The 12,753-nt window shown below is 40.4% G+C and overlaps 1 protein-coding gene and 1 long non-coding RNA gene across 4 annotated transcripts in view; one reads left to right on the top strand and one right to left on the bottom strand.

Annotated features, from left to right (window-relative positions):
• The window catches only part of LOC137335208 (uncharacterized), a 104,161-nt gene that overhangs the window by 9,162 nt on the left and 82,246 nt on the right, over positions 1-12,753 (top strand). Inside the window, exon 2 of the long non-coding RNA XR_010966362.1 lies at positions 7,378-7,431. This is a non-coding gene — a long non-coding RNA (uncharacterized lncRNA). The remainder of the gene's footprint in view (positions 1-7,377; positions 7,432-12,753) is intronic.
• Positions 1-12,753, bottom strand: part of nol4lb (nucleolar protein 4-like b) — a 253,339-nt gene that overhangs the window by 204,174 nt on the left and 36,412 nt on the right. The gene's annotated exons all lie outside the window — the stretch shown is intronic.

The raw sequence follows: 12,753 nt of genomic DNA, 5'->3' as shown, positions 1-12,753 counted from the left end.
TAGGCACAAATCACTGCCAGACAAATTTCAACATGTCTCTTTCAAGCAAGTACTGTTTAAGCTTTTGTGTCAATCAGATTATTTACTTTTTCTTCGGCAGGTAAAGTAATACAAATTCCAAACCTTGTCTACAAATTGACCCATTCAGTCTGCTGGTTACCCTATCCATAGACATTTATATCTATAACATTCTGATTCTATGTGTGTCCAGAGAGAGAAAATTAACATTGTTGGTAACAAAGGATCATAATATGATCTGTAAAATAAAATAAACTAGTATCCTTACCAGTTTTCCATTCCCTAGCTTCACATTCTAATTTTCAGAAGATCACAACTTCAGTAGATTATCAAATAAGTTACAACATTGCAAATCCATGTGTTGTAAAGTGAAACTCCGGTTTGTCCTGCTGCTTGTCTGACAAAATGATGGCAACTGCCATAGGACAAAATTCCATTCCACTTGGAGAGTTTGTGAATGAGTTTTCCCCATTATTGCCAGCACTAAGCTGGACGTGGGGGACAGATGTGCAGAACGCTTCATTGATTAGAAACTGCAGAAACTTTAATTGGATCCCCCCCCCCCCACATAAAGAGCTTAATTAGTGCTTTTGCAACAGTTTTACAAACCTGTTTTCAACATCTTAAACCAATGTGGAAGCTAGTAATTGATTTGGTGTGTGTAGTACTGCTGCTTCACATCGTGTTAGACAGTCAGAAGCAAATCAACATTGGGAAAAGTCCTCTTGATGACTTTAAGGGATCTAATATACACTTTTTTATTTCAACAATACATCAGAATATAATTAAGATGTTAAATAATTGAGAGTTAAAATATTAAAGGTCATTAAATAATTGTGCATGTAATGTTATTTTTGGACATGTTTGGGAGGGAAGGCTGGTTTCTGTTGTGTGCATGACTGGTATTTAATAGCTGTACAATATTGCTAGGTGGTATGAACTGCCATGGTTTTGTGCTGTTTTTATTTTTTTCTCTGAATGCTGATCAATTATTCTGAATACAGTGGTAATAGCAACTGTTTAATTTACTGAGGCTATCTCAACATCAGCTGAATGAGCTAGATAATTTGATGGATATGTCATTATACAATGAAATAAATCATAGTGAAGCATCAGAGTTGGCTTAAAAAAAATAATTTAAGCTTTTCAAAAATAAAAATATTACTTTTCACGGCAAGCATTTCCTATCCTAACTGTGTGTGGTGAAAAGAAATCTGTACTGGATGAATGGTAGTATAAACCACTGAGCGTAAAGCAACAGTCTACACACCGTGTACCCTGCATAACCAGGCTCATTAAGCTCTATTAACTCAATACATTGCACAGTAAAATGAACTATTTAACTTGGGTATGTAGAAAGAAAAACAGCTATACATATCAAAATATATTAGCATCTAAAGCTCTGCCTCTGTTTGCCCTCAGGAATGAAAGGTTCATTAGGATTCCAGTGTTATGAAAGTAGTGTATTTGGAGAGTTGTCGGCCTGTTCAAAATCAGACTTGGCATCAATCCACAAGTCTGCTGTGTTAAAAATGGTGAACCATCATCGAAAATGTGTCCTTAGCATTCTTGCAGCTATGTTCACACTATACACGTGGAGACAAAAATCCTACATATTATAGACTTACAAAAAACAGTTTAATTGAAAAATTAGATTCCAACAGTTAGGCTTCTGTTAATATATATAAGCTGAATATTGCATTTCAATATCTGTGGTTGTGATGAAATGGGAGTTCTTCTGAAGTGCACTCTAAATGTGTATCTTAATGAGGCATGTTTGCAAAAGTGGCATTTCACCCACACCACCCCAATCATCCTCTGCAGGAGCTTGTTCCCAGAGGCCACATACTGCTGTACTCACGTCATACATATTTTGATAACCTTCAAAACTTATGCTGTTTTACTGATGTAAAAAAATTAATTCTCATTTGTTGAACTCTACCAAATGATTAATAAAGATGAACGCCAGTAGCACTGTTACTTTAATCAATTAACATTGATGTTAATTTTTTCAACTAAACAGACTTTCTACACAGGATCGAATGGTGGCAACTATAATGACATTTTCATGTTCGTCTGAAGGTTTAAGCATTCAAATCCATTACATTCTCACAAATTTGAGGTTGAAAATTGTATTCTCATTTTTAGATGCAAGGAAAAGCACCACAGAAAAACAATTGTTGATAACATTTTAATTGTTTATAAAAAATACTGAAAGGGCAAGTTGAGAAGGCTGTTGAAAAGCATATGAGATCCTGGGCTTTATTAATAGAGGCATAGAGTGCAAAAGCAAGGAAGTTATACTAAACCTCTATAAAACACTGGTTAGGCCTCAGCTGGAGTATTGTGTTCAGTTCTGGGCACCACGCTTTAGGAAGGATATCAAGGCCTTAGAGGGTGCAGAAGAGATTTAGCAGGATAGTGCCAGGAATGAGGGACTTCAGTTATGTGGAGAGACTGGAGAAGCTGGGGTTGTTCTCCTTAGAACAGAGAAGGTTAAGGGGAAATTTGATAGAGGTATTCTCCGGCGAATGACTCACCGCCTGACTCCCCAAAGCCTTTCCACTATCTACAAGGCACGAGTCAGGAGTTTGATGGAATATTGTCCACTTGCCTGGATGAGTGCAGCTCCAATAACACTCAAGAAGCCCGACACTATCCAGGACAAAGCATCCCGCTTGATTGGCACCCCATCCACCACCCTAAACATTCACTCCCTTCACCACCGGCACACCGTGGCTGCAGTGTGTATCATCCAAAGGATGCACTGCAGCAACTTGCCAAGGCTTCTTCAACAGCACCTCCCAAACCCACGACTCTACCACCTAGAAGGACAAGGGCAGCAGGCACATGGGAACAATACCACCTGCACGTTCCCCTCCAAGTCACACACCATCCCGACTTGGAAATATATCGCTGTTCCTTCATCGTTGCTGGGTCAAAATCCTAGGAACTCCCTACCTAACAGCACTGTGGGAGAACCTTTACCACACGGACTGCAGCGGTTCAAGAGCAATTAGGGATGGGCAATAAATGCTGGCGTTGCCAGCGACGCCCACATCCCATGAATGAATTTTTTAAAAATCATGAACAGTCTTGACAGAGTAAATACGGAGAAACTGTTTTCAGTGGCAGAAGGGTCAGTAACCAGAGGACACAGATTTAAGGTGATCGGCAAAAGAGCCAGAGGTAACATGAGGAAACATTTTTTTACGCAGTGAGTTGTAATGATCTGGAATGCACTGCCTGAAAGGGTGGTGGAAGCAGATTCAATAGTAACTTTCAAAAGAGAATTGGATAAATACTTGAAAGGAAAAAAATTACAGGGCTATGGGGAAAGAGCAAGGGAATGGAACTAATTGGATAGTTCTTTCAAAGAGCCAGCACAGGCTTAATGGGCCGAATGGCCTCCTCCTAGGCTGTACCTACAATGATACTATAGAGTGCCAGCTCCTGTTCTCACATCAATGTACTGAATCATCATAAGTTATGTAAAAAGTGACATTTGTTTCTGTCCTTATACAAGTTAATGCATTACATCATAGAGTAATAAACTTTGTTTTCTTTCAAATTTCTCCCGTCAATTATTCTACTAGTATAAAAATACATAATTTTCATCAATTTACTTATAGATATGTTAGAAATTTCCTATGCACCAGCGGTTTTTAACCCAGAAGTGGAGAACCTGCTTGTAATATTGAAGTTATCATGTCAATTATGAAATGAGAGAACCAGATTTCACACTACGGTTGTCAAGTTATTCCCAGAATATACCCCAGAATGTTCATTAGGGACTAATAAGGAGATCTAAAATTAAAACCTTCTCTCATTTGAAGTTTAACATCAGAGCTTATGCAGTCTTATATCTCCCTCTTTACCAATGTTTTTGGAATTCTGACTCTGAATTCCATTATATAGCACTAAAGACTACATTTTCTCTCTCCAAAAAAAGGGTTAATATTCATATATTGTGTGTGTATATATATATATATATATATGTAGATTTCACAACTGCCAATCAAAATGGCAGTGAGCAATTTTCCCACAACCAATTTGTGCAACCTGAAACCAATCAAAATGCACATGATGATTCTTCTTTCACACTTCACAAGCAGATACCACGTCACTTAACTAGTACAAATTATGAAGATTTTGTTCATTCAGCTGTGGCACAAAAGTAGTACAAAATTTGACAAGTCCACTTCATAAATGATCTTTTGATATGGCAGAGCAACTTATAAGTAAGGAACAGACACAAAGGGCTCAATTATAAAACAGAGCCGAGAAAGGGGAAGGGGGCTCAAATTAAGGTTGGAAAACCCATTAGTATGGGTTTCCCGGACGTCCTTACGATTTTGACATAAGGACGTCTTTTATTTTATTTGTCAGTTTTCCATCCGACTGACTGGCCTGATTGACAGGCTGGTCTCAGTCGGACAGGAGACCAGCCAGGAAGTGGACGTCTTCAGGTAAGTCTTCGTTTGTTTGGGGGGGGTTGGCATGGGTGGGCACAGGTTGACGTTGGGGACGGGTGGGCATAGGTTGGCGCAGGGGTCGCAAGTCATGGGGAATGTGATCGGGTGTCCACGATCGTTGAGGGTCGGAGGATCGGGGTCGGGGGTGGGTCGGGGTTGGAGGAAGAGGATCGGGGGATTGGGGCCGGGGGTCAGGGGTCCGCGATCAGTGGGGGGGGGTCGGTGCAGGTAGGTTTGTTGGGCCTGGGGGAAGCACTCCTGCTCCCCTGGGCCCACAATCTGTGCACCTACCTGTTAGTCTCGGGCCTTCTCACCTCCTTCCGCGAGGGGTAAAACGGAAGGCCTGGGAATCCTACACCCCCCCCACCCCCCCAGCCCGATGTTGAAATCAGGAATTCGAGAAAAATGAAGGCCCGAGGCCTCCTTGAAAGGTTTTAAGGCCTGACCCGCCTCCTGGGAGCAGGTTGGTCGCCCGCCCCTCTTCCCGCCCTGGTGAAAACCGGAAATGGGTGGGTTGAGGGCGGGTCTGAAATGGTGGCAATTTTCAATGCCCCCTGCCCCCAACCCCCCTGTTTTTTACTTTGAAGATTGAGCCCAAAGATTGTGGCAATATGTTGTGGAACGCATGAACTTGGACTCTACTACTGTAAGGAAGTCTGAAAGAAGTTTTGCAAGTACCAAATCAGCCTTTCTTAACCACATTTATTTTCATAAGCTAAACTTGCAAACTATATGAGGGCCACCAGTGCAACAAATAGTGCACCCTCCCAGAAGCAACCATTAATTTCCAAGTGAACAAATGTTACATTAAAGTATCTATGCTTAATAGTTCATGTAATGACAATACATGCACCTGAAGAGCACTAACCCTCACCCTCCCCTTGAGGCAACTGCTGTTACAGATATAGACACTTCACAACGTGAGGTTGCTGTATTTGCGAACAAAACTCGCCACAAAAAGTTAAGTCTTGTCCATTTCACTCCCAGTACCCTTTTAATGATGTGATAAGTGTTAATTACTGCCAGTTAACCTCTCTGGAGCTAAAAATGAACTATTACAAGTGTAGAGTCTCAATCCTTCAGGTTTTAATTGTTGTTGGAGATTTCAAAAATGTAAAATTTAAATGTTTACTTTTTTTTACTTTTTTGTTTCTTTTTTCTCTCTTAATCTAATCCTTCTTTCCCTCTCTTTATTTCTCTTTCTGTACCTGATTTGACATTGAATTCACCCACTAATTTACACTTCCTTCTCAGTCCTTGCACTGTTTATTTCTCAGTCCTTCAATCCGGTTGGTTAAGGAGATACCCAGTTGCTTGCCCTGTTCACTCAGGTCCCAGATGCCGTTTCCCTCGTTGCAACGTTATCACCTCACACTTTCAGCAACTTGTCACGCAAAAAAATTAAAAACCTAAACACGTACGGGCAAGTCTAACTAATGGCAGACTAGATGCCCTGCCACAGCAAATTATGGCCCTATATATTTGCCATGAAGTGTCTATATCTGTAACAGCACTTGCCTCAAGGAGAGTGGTGAGGGTTACATGAATTATTAAGCATAGATACATTAATGTAACATTTGTTCACTTGGAAATTAATGGTTGCTTCTGGGAGGGTGAACTATTTGTTGCACTGGTGGCCCTCATATAGTTTGCAATGCAATTCAACGATGAGGCAGACAGCGAGATACTGTTTTCACAAAGCAAACGGCGGAACGGCACATCTGCATCAGCAACTTTTGGATTCCGATATTTAACCACGCATCTGCCCCTCACCTGAAGTTCCTGTTGCATTTGAGCATAAATAACGGCGAGCGCCATTAGCCTCACTGTTATTTTGACAACAAATTCCGGCCCACAGTGTTGATAATGCAAGGGCCAGCAGAAGTAGGGGTGCGTAAGAGATAAGCTGATGTAGCACAAAGCTGCTAGCTCTTCCTAAGTTATTGTAGGATACCTGTATTTGTGGACCTGTTTTCCAACAGTGGATGTTAGATCTAATGCATGGATATAGACAGGCATACATGGTATACTGTATTTTTCCACAGGGGCTACAGCAAGGGTGTTTTGGAACGTTTTACTATGTTAAAGGTGCTATATAAATGCAAGTTGTTGAAGTTGTTGTGTCCAGTATAGTAGCACAGTTGAGTTTCACAGCTGATTGTTCTGTTCCCAGACTCTGCGACCAGTTGTGCGATTCAGTTATATTTCATGTGGATACAACAATTGAGGCTCAGAACTGATTGAAATGTTGGGATAGCAAGGTTGGGGGAACAGAAAGGAACAAAGTTGCACAGCTGATTCTACGGTTCCCCAACTGATAATCTGCCAGTTTATGGTCCAAACTCTACCCAGCAAATTCCTCCGTGGTAATTTTGCATCTCTGCTAGTATGAATAGGACCAGTATTGACATTGAATGCAAAGAATTAAATACCTATTGCAGCTCATTAATGGTTTCCACACCTCTGCTGGAGGGATTGATTGAACAGTTGCTGATAAACACAACAGAACAAAGCACCTAATCATTCCCAAACGTTTATTTATTTCACCTAGATGCATGCAAATTACTATCTTACTAAACCAGCAGGTTTGAATTGCAGGAAATAAGTTCTCAGCATGCCATCTGATTAAAGCAGTTAATCTACATTGTATTAATTAATTAGAATCGGGAAAGAAAATAATTTAAAATCACAGTTAGTGAAATACAGGTAATGACCAGCATGAGGAGGTGGCCCTGAAGTATCTTTTTGGAGGCATGATCCTACTACTGATCAGTGCAGCAGTTTGACATCTTCTATTAATGACTTTGGCTTGTTCAGTCTTTTTTATGACCTGATCACTCAGGGCTACCCCAGGATTACCATATTGATGCCATTCTTACTTCAGATATCAACCAGATCAACACAAGTCCCCTGACTTCAAACAGTCCACAAACCTCAGGTAAACTTCTTGCATAAACTTATTTTACCTATGAAAATAGTTTGTTTAATATCAAACTGCATACATGAAACCTTTGTTCACACAGCCCCTGTGGAAGTAATAATCCCCATATCCCACAACTAAGGGGAGGCAGACAATATGCAACTAGTGTGCAAAGAAGTATTTTTTCTGGGTACACCCCTAAAATACATGGACAGTATTGTGCCATATTGTCTCCATATACAAAACAGTGTAAAGTGATAAAGGATAGGTTGAACTAAGCAGTCCTACCCAGTTTGAACTTGCTTGGTAAATACTTACAGGTAACCATGAAATAGAGATTCAGAGAACTCAGGGCCTGGTGAGAACATGCTGTCCAGCAGTGGCATTCATGGAGAAGACAAGAGTTCTTCAGAACTTCTTCCAGTTCTGACGAAGGGTCATCGACCTGAAACATTAACTGTTTCTTTCTCCATAGATGCTGCTTGACTTGCTGAGTATTTCCAGCAGATTTGGTTTTTATTTATTTAAGAGCAGACCGTTAGTACTTATTTCTGCAGCAATTCTGTGCTATCTTGTAGCACACAAAAGTCACTCCAGACTCCACCTTGAAACCAATGAGCCTCCAACGCCTTCAGCAAAGGAGACTCTTGGCACTGATGCAGATACACTGCAGATAGAAGTAACAGACTTTCTGAAGCCATGCAGCTGCCTGGCTGCAATAATAACATTCATTACATTATACATACATAATTTTTAACAAAGTGAATCAACAGAGTTTGCTTCCCAATTTAATACTTTTACATGGACTTAAGGCATTACAGCTTTAATTGTTGTGACAAAATCTTTGATGTTGAAAGTGGCTAAACAAGTAATATTAGATTACTAGTTTGGATCTTATTAACAGCAATAAGATGAATCATTTTTATAGACTGCTGCAGCTAAGCATATTAAGATTAGTAATATCAGTGGGACAAATAATTGATGTTAAACTTCAATTTTGATATTCACAATAATGTAAAATTTATTAACCTTGTTACTCAACTCTTTTCCTAATATAGTTGGCCTCATTGCAACAACAATGCACTTATATTGTGCCATTATTACAGAATAAAAGTCCCAAGGCACTTCAGAGGTGTAATCAGACAAAAATAGACACCAAGAAACGGAAGGAAGTATTAGGAGGGGTGACCAAAAGCTTGGTCAAAGAGGTGGATTTTAAGGAGGACCTTAAAAGGAGGAGAGGGAGGAGGCTGGGTTTAGGAAGAGAATTCCACAGTGTGGGCATAAACAGCTGAAGGCCTGGCTGCCAATATTGTGGTACACAAAAGGCCAGAAGGCCTTGGGGAGTGGACTGAAGGATACGGAGATAGAGATGGACATGGCCATTAAGGGATTTAAATACGAGGATGAGATTTTTAAATTGGAGGCTTTGGGGAACCGGGAGCCAATGTAAGTCAGTAAGGACAGGGGTGATAGGTGAGTGGATCTGGTTTGGGATAGGGTACAGGCAGCAAAATGTTGAATGAGCTGGTTTATGGAGAGTGGAGGACAAGAGACCAGCCAGGATAGCATTGGAATAGTTGAATCTGAAGGTGACAAAGACATGGATGAGGGTTTCAGAAGCAGTTGGGCTGAGGCAGGGCGCGCGATATTAAGGAGGTGGAAGTAAGCGGTCTTTGTGATAGAGTGTATATGGGGTCGGAAGCTTAGCTCGGGGTTGAATAGGAAGCCGACAGCAAACAGTCTGATTTAGTCTGAGACAATGGCCAGGGAAGGGAATGGAATTGGTGGCAAGGGTAGAGACTTTGTGGTATGGGCTGAAGAAAATGGCTTCTTTCTTACCGATTGCATACAAAAATACAAAAAATAGCACAGATCCTGGTGACTGGGAGAGAAACAAAGAACAGCAGAGGGTGACAAAACAGATAGAGCTACATAAAGGGAATATGAAAAGAAACTTGCATAGGATATCAAAATCAACACTTTTACAATTATATTATGAAAAAGAGGGTGGTCAAGAGCAATGTGGGCCCCTTAAAAACTGATAATGGTGATATTGTAAATGAAAATACGGAAATGGCGGACATGTTAAATAATGACTTTGCGTCAGTATTTACAGTAGAGGAAGAGGATACCGGACACCCCAAGGAAATTAATTTTGAATCAGGGATGGGGACTCGCCATAATTAACGTAAGCAAATTAACAGTAATGAAGAAAATCATGGTACTAAAGAATGACAAATTCCCAGGACCGGATGGTTTCCATCCCAGGATTTTAAAGGAAGTAGGTGAGGACATTGCAGATGCCCTAACTATAATCTTTCAAAGTTCTCTCAATTCAGGATCCGTTCCTTTAGATTGGAAAATTGCACATGTCACTCCGCTATTTAAGAAAGGTGAGAGAGGGAAACCAGGGAATTATAGACCCGTTAGCCTGACATCTGTTGTCGGGAAATTACTAGAGTCTATAATTAAAGATAGAGAACTGAACACCATGAAAATTTTCAGCTGATCAGAGAGGGCAAGTCATGCCTGATGAACCTGATTAAATTTTTTGAAGAGGTGACTAAAGTAGTGGAAAGGGGGATGTCTATGGATGTTGTTTATAAGGACTTCCATAAGGCATTCGATAAAGTCCCTCATACAGACTGTTAACTAAAGTTGAAGCTCATGGAATTGAGGGCAAATTATTGACCTGGTTAGGAAATTGGCTGAGCGGCAGGAGACAGAAGTAGGGATAATGGGCAGGTACTCAAATTGGCAGGATGTGACTAGTGGTGTCCCATAGGGATCAGTGTTAGGGCCTCAACTATTCACTGCAATTATTAACGACATAGGTGATGGGATAGAGAGCCACATATCAGAGTTTGCCGATGACACAAAGATAGGCAGCATTGTAAGCAGTGTAGATGGAAGCATAGAACTACAGAGAGAGATTAATAGATTAAATGAATGGACAAAAATGTGGCAAATGGATTTCAATGTGGCCGAGTGTGAGATCATCCACTTTGCACCTAAAAAGGATTGATCAGAGTACTTAATAAATTGTGAAGAGCTCAAAACCGTGAAGGTCCAAAGAGACTTAGGGATTCACATACATAGATCATTAAAATGTCATGGATGGTACCGAAAATAATCAAAAAGGCTAACAGAATCCTGGCCTTTATATCTAAAGGCCTAGGCTACGAGGGGTAGAAGTTATGCTACAGCTATACAAAGCCCTGGTTAGATTACACCTGGAGTACTGTGTTCAGTTCTGGGCACTGCACCTTAGGAAGGACATAATGACCTTGGAGGGAGTGCAACACAGATTTACTTGAATGATACCTGGACTCCAAGGGTTAAATTACGAGGAGAGATTACACAAATTAGGTTGTAGTCCCTGGAATTTTGAAGATTAAAGGGTGTTTTGATTGAAATTTTCAAGCTATTGAAGGGAAATAATAGGGTAGATAGAAAGAAACTATTTCTGCTGGTTGGGGAGTCTAGGATTAGGGGACTAACCTAAAAATTAGAGCTAGGACTTTCAGGAGTGAAGTTAGTAAACACTTCTACACACAAAGGGTGGTAGAAGTTTGGAACTCTCTTCCGCAAATGGCAATTGTTAATTTTAAGTTTGAGATTGATAGATTTTTGTTAACCAAAGGTATTAAGGGATATGTGGCTAAGGCGGGTATATGGAGATAGGTCACAGATCAGCCATGATCTCATTGAATGGCGGAACAGGCTCGAGGGGCTAAATGGCCTACTCCTGTTCCTATGTTTAACTCAAGGAAATTATGTCTCAACCAAGACTGACAACACATAGGCAGTAGAGGGGTTGAGGGAGGTGTTGGTAGGTGAGTTTTTTGAGGAGGGGTGTGATAACGGCTAGCAAGAGGGACAGTACCTTATGTGATGGAGGCACTTATAGACTTCATGAATGACCAGTGGTTGTATAGGTACATAGCATCTGGAATGTTTGCATTGAGAGATTTGTGACAATTATGAATCATTTACTTGGTTATTAAGTATTGAAAAAGTTAGCTTTAAGCCAGAACTATCTGATGAAAACTTAAAAGGGCTCAGTTTATGTTAAATGAATAGCCTGAAGCATTAATCCACTGATAATTTTGTTTTTTTAAAAAACTGTTAAAAACAGCAGGTTCTTGCAAGTGGCATTTTTGCTAATTTTCTGTACTCTTAATTCTGGACATGTTTACTGCACCTGGATGTCAGTTGCATTAGTGGTTTCATAAATATAGTATTCATTTATTTCTCCACATTTGTTTGATTTTGTAACCTTGGCAATATGTAGCCACCGAATTTAATAACCCCATAAATTGCTCCTAATCTTTATTTGGTGGTTGATCCTAGTTACTCTTGCTAATTTAACTCCAATAAGGAATTGGCAGCGTCTCTTGTAATACTGTACCCAGTCCAATTTCATAATGGTACCAAATCTAATTAACTTCAGTGTTTTCAATCGCGCTGGATACCTAACGAATGATCTTCAAATGCATTTATTGACTGGACAGAACAGCGTTTAGAATCATAGAATCATAGAAGTTTACAACATGGAAACAGGCCCTTCGGCCCAACATGTCCATGTCGCCCAGTTTATACCACTAAGTTAGTCCCAATTGCCTGCACTTGGCCCATATCCCTCTATACCCATCTTACCCATGTAACTCTCCAAATGCTTTTTAAAAGACAAAATTGTACCCGCCTCTACTACTGCCTCTGGCAGCTCGTTCCAGACACTCACCACCCTTTGAGTGAAAAAATTGCCCCTCTGGACCCCTTTGTATCTCTCCCCTCTTACCTTAAATCTATGCCCCCTCGTTATAGATTCCCCTACCTTTGGGAAAAGATTTTGGCTATCTACCTTATCTATGCCCCTCATTATTTTATAGATTTCTATAAGATCACCCCTAAACCTCCTACTCTCCAGGGAAAAAAGTCTCAGTCTATCCAACCTCTCCCTATAAGTCAAACCATCAAGTCCCGGTAGCATCCTAGTAAATCTTTTCTGCACTCTTTCTAGTTTAATAATATCCTTTCTATAATAGAGTGACCAGAACTGTACACAGTATTTCAAGTGTTTGCCATACTAATGTCTTGTACAACTTCAACAAGACATCCCAACTCCTGTATTTAATGTTCTGACCAATGAAACCAAGCATGCTGAATGCCTTCTTCACCACCCTGTCCACCTGTGACTCCACTTTCAAGGAGCTATGAACCTGTACTCCTAGATCTCTTTGTTCTATAACTCTCCCCAACGCCCTACCATTAATGGAGTAGTTCCTGGCCCGATTCGATCTACCAAAATGCATCACCTCACATTTATCTAAATTA

The sequence above is a fragment of the Heptranchias perlo genome, chromosome 19 (assembly GCF_035084215.1).
Source record: "Heptranchias perlo isolate sHepPer1 chromosome 19, sHepPer1.hap1, whole genome shotgun sequence".
NCBI classification, from domain to species: domain Eukaryota; kingdom Metazoa; phylum Chordata; class Chondrichthyes; order Hexanchiformes; family Hexanchidae; genus Heptranchias; species Heptranchias perlo.
The sequence above is the reverse complement of the archived record's forward strand: the minus strand, read 5'-3'. Positions and strand labels throughout refer to the sequence as shown.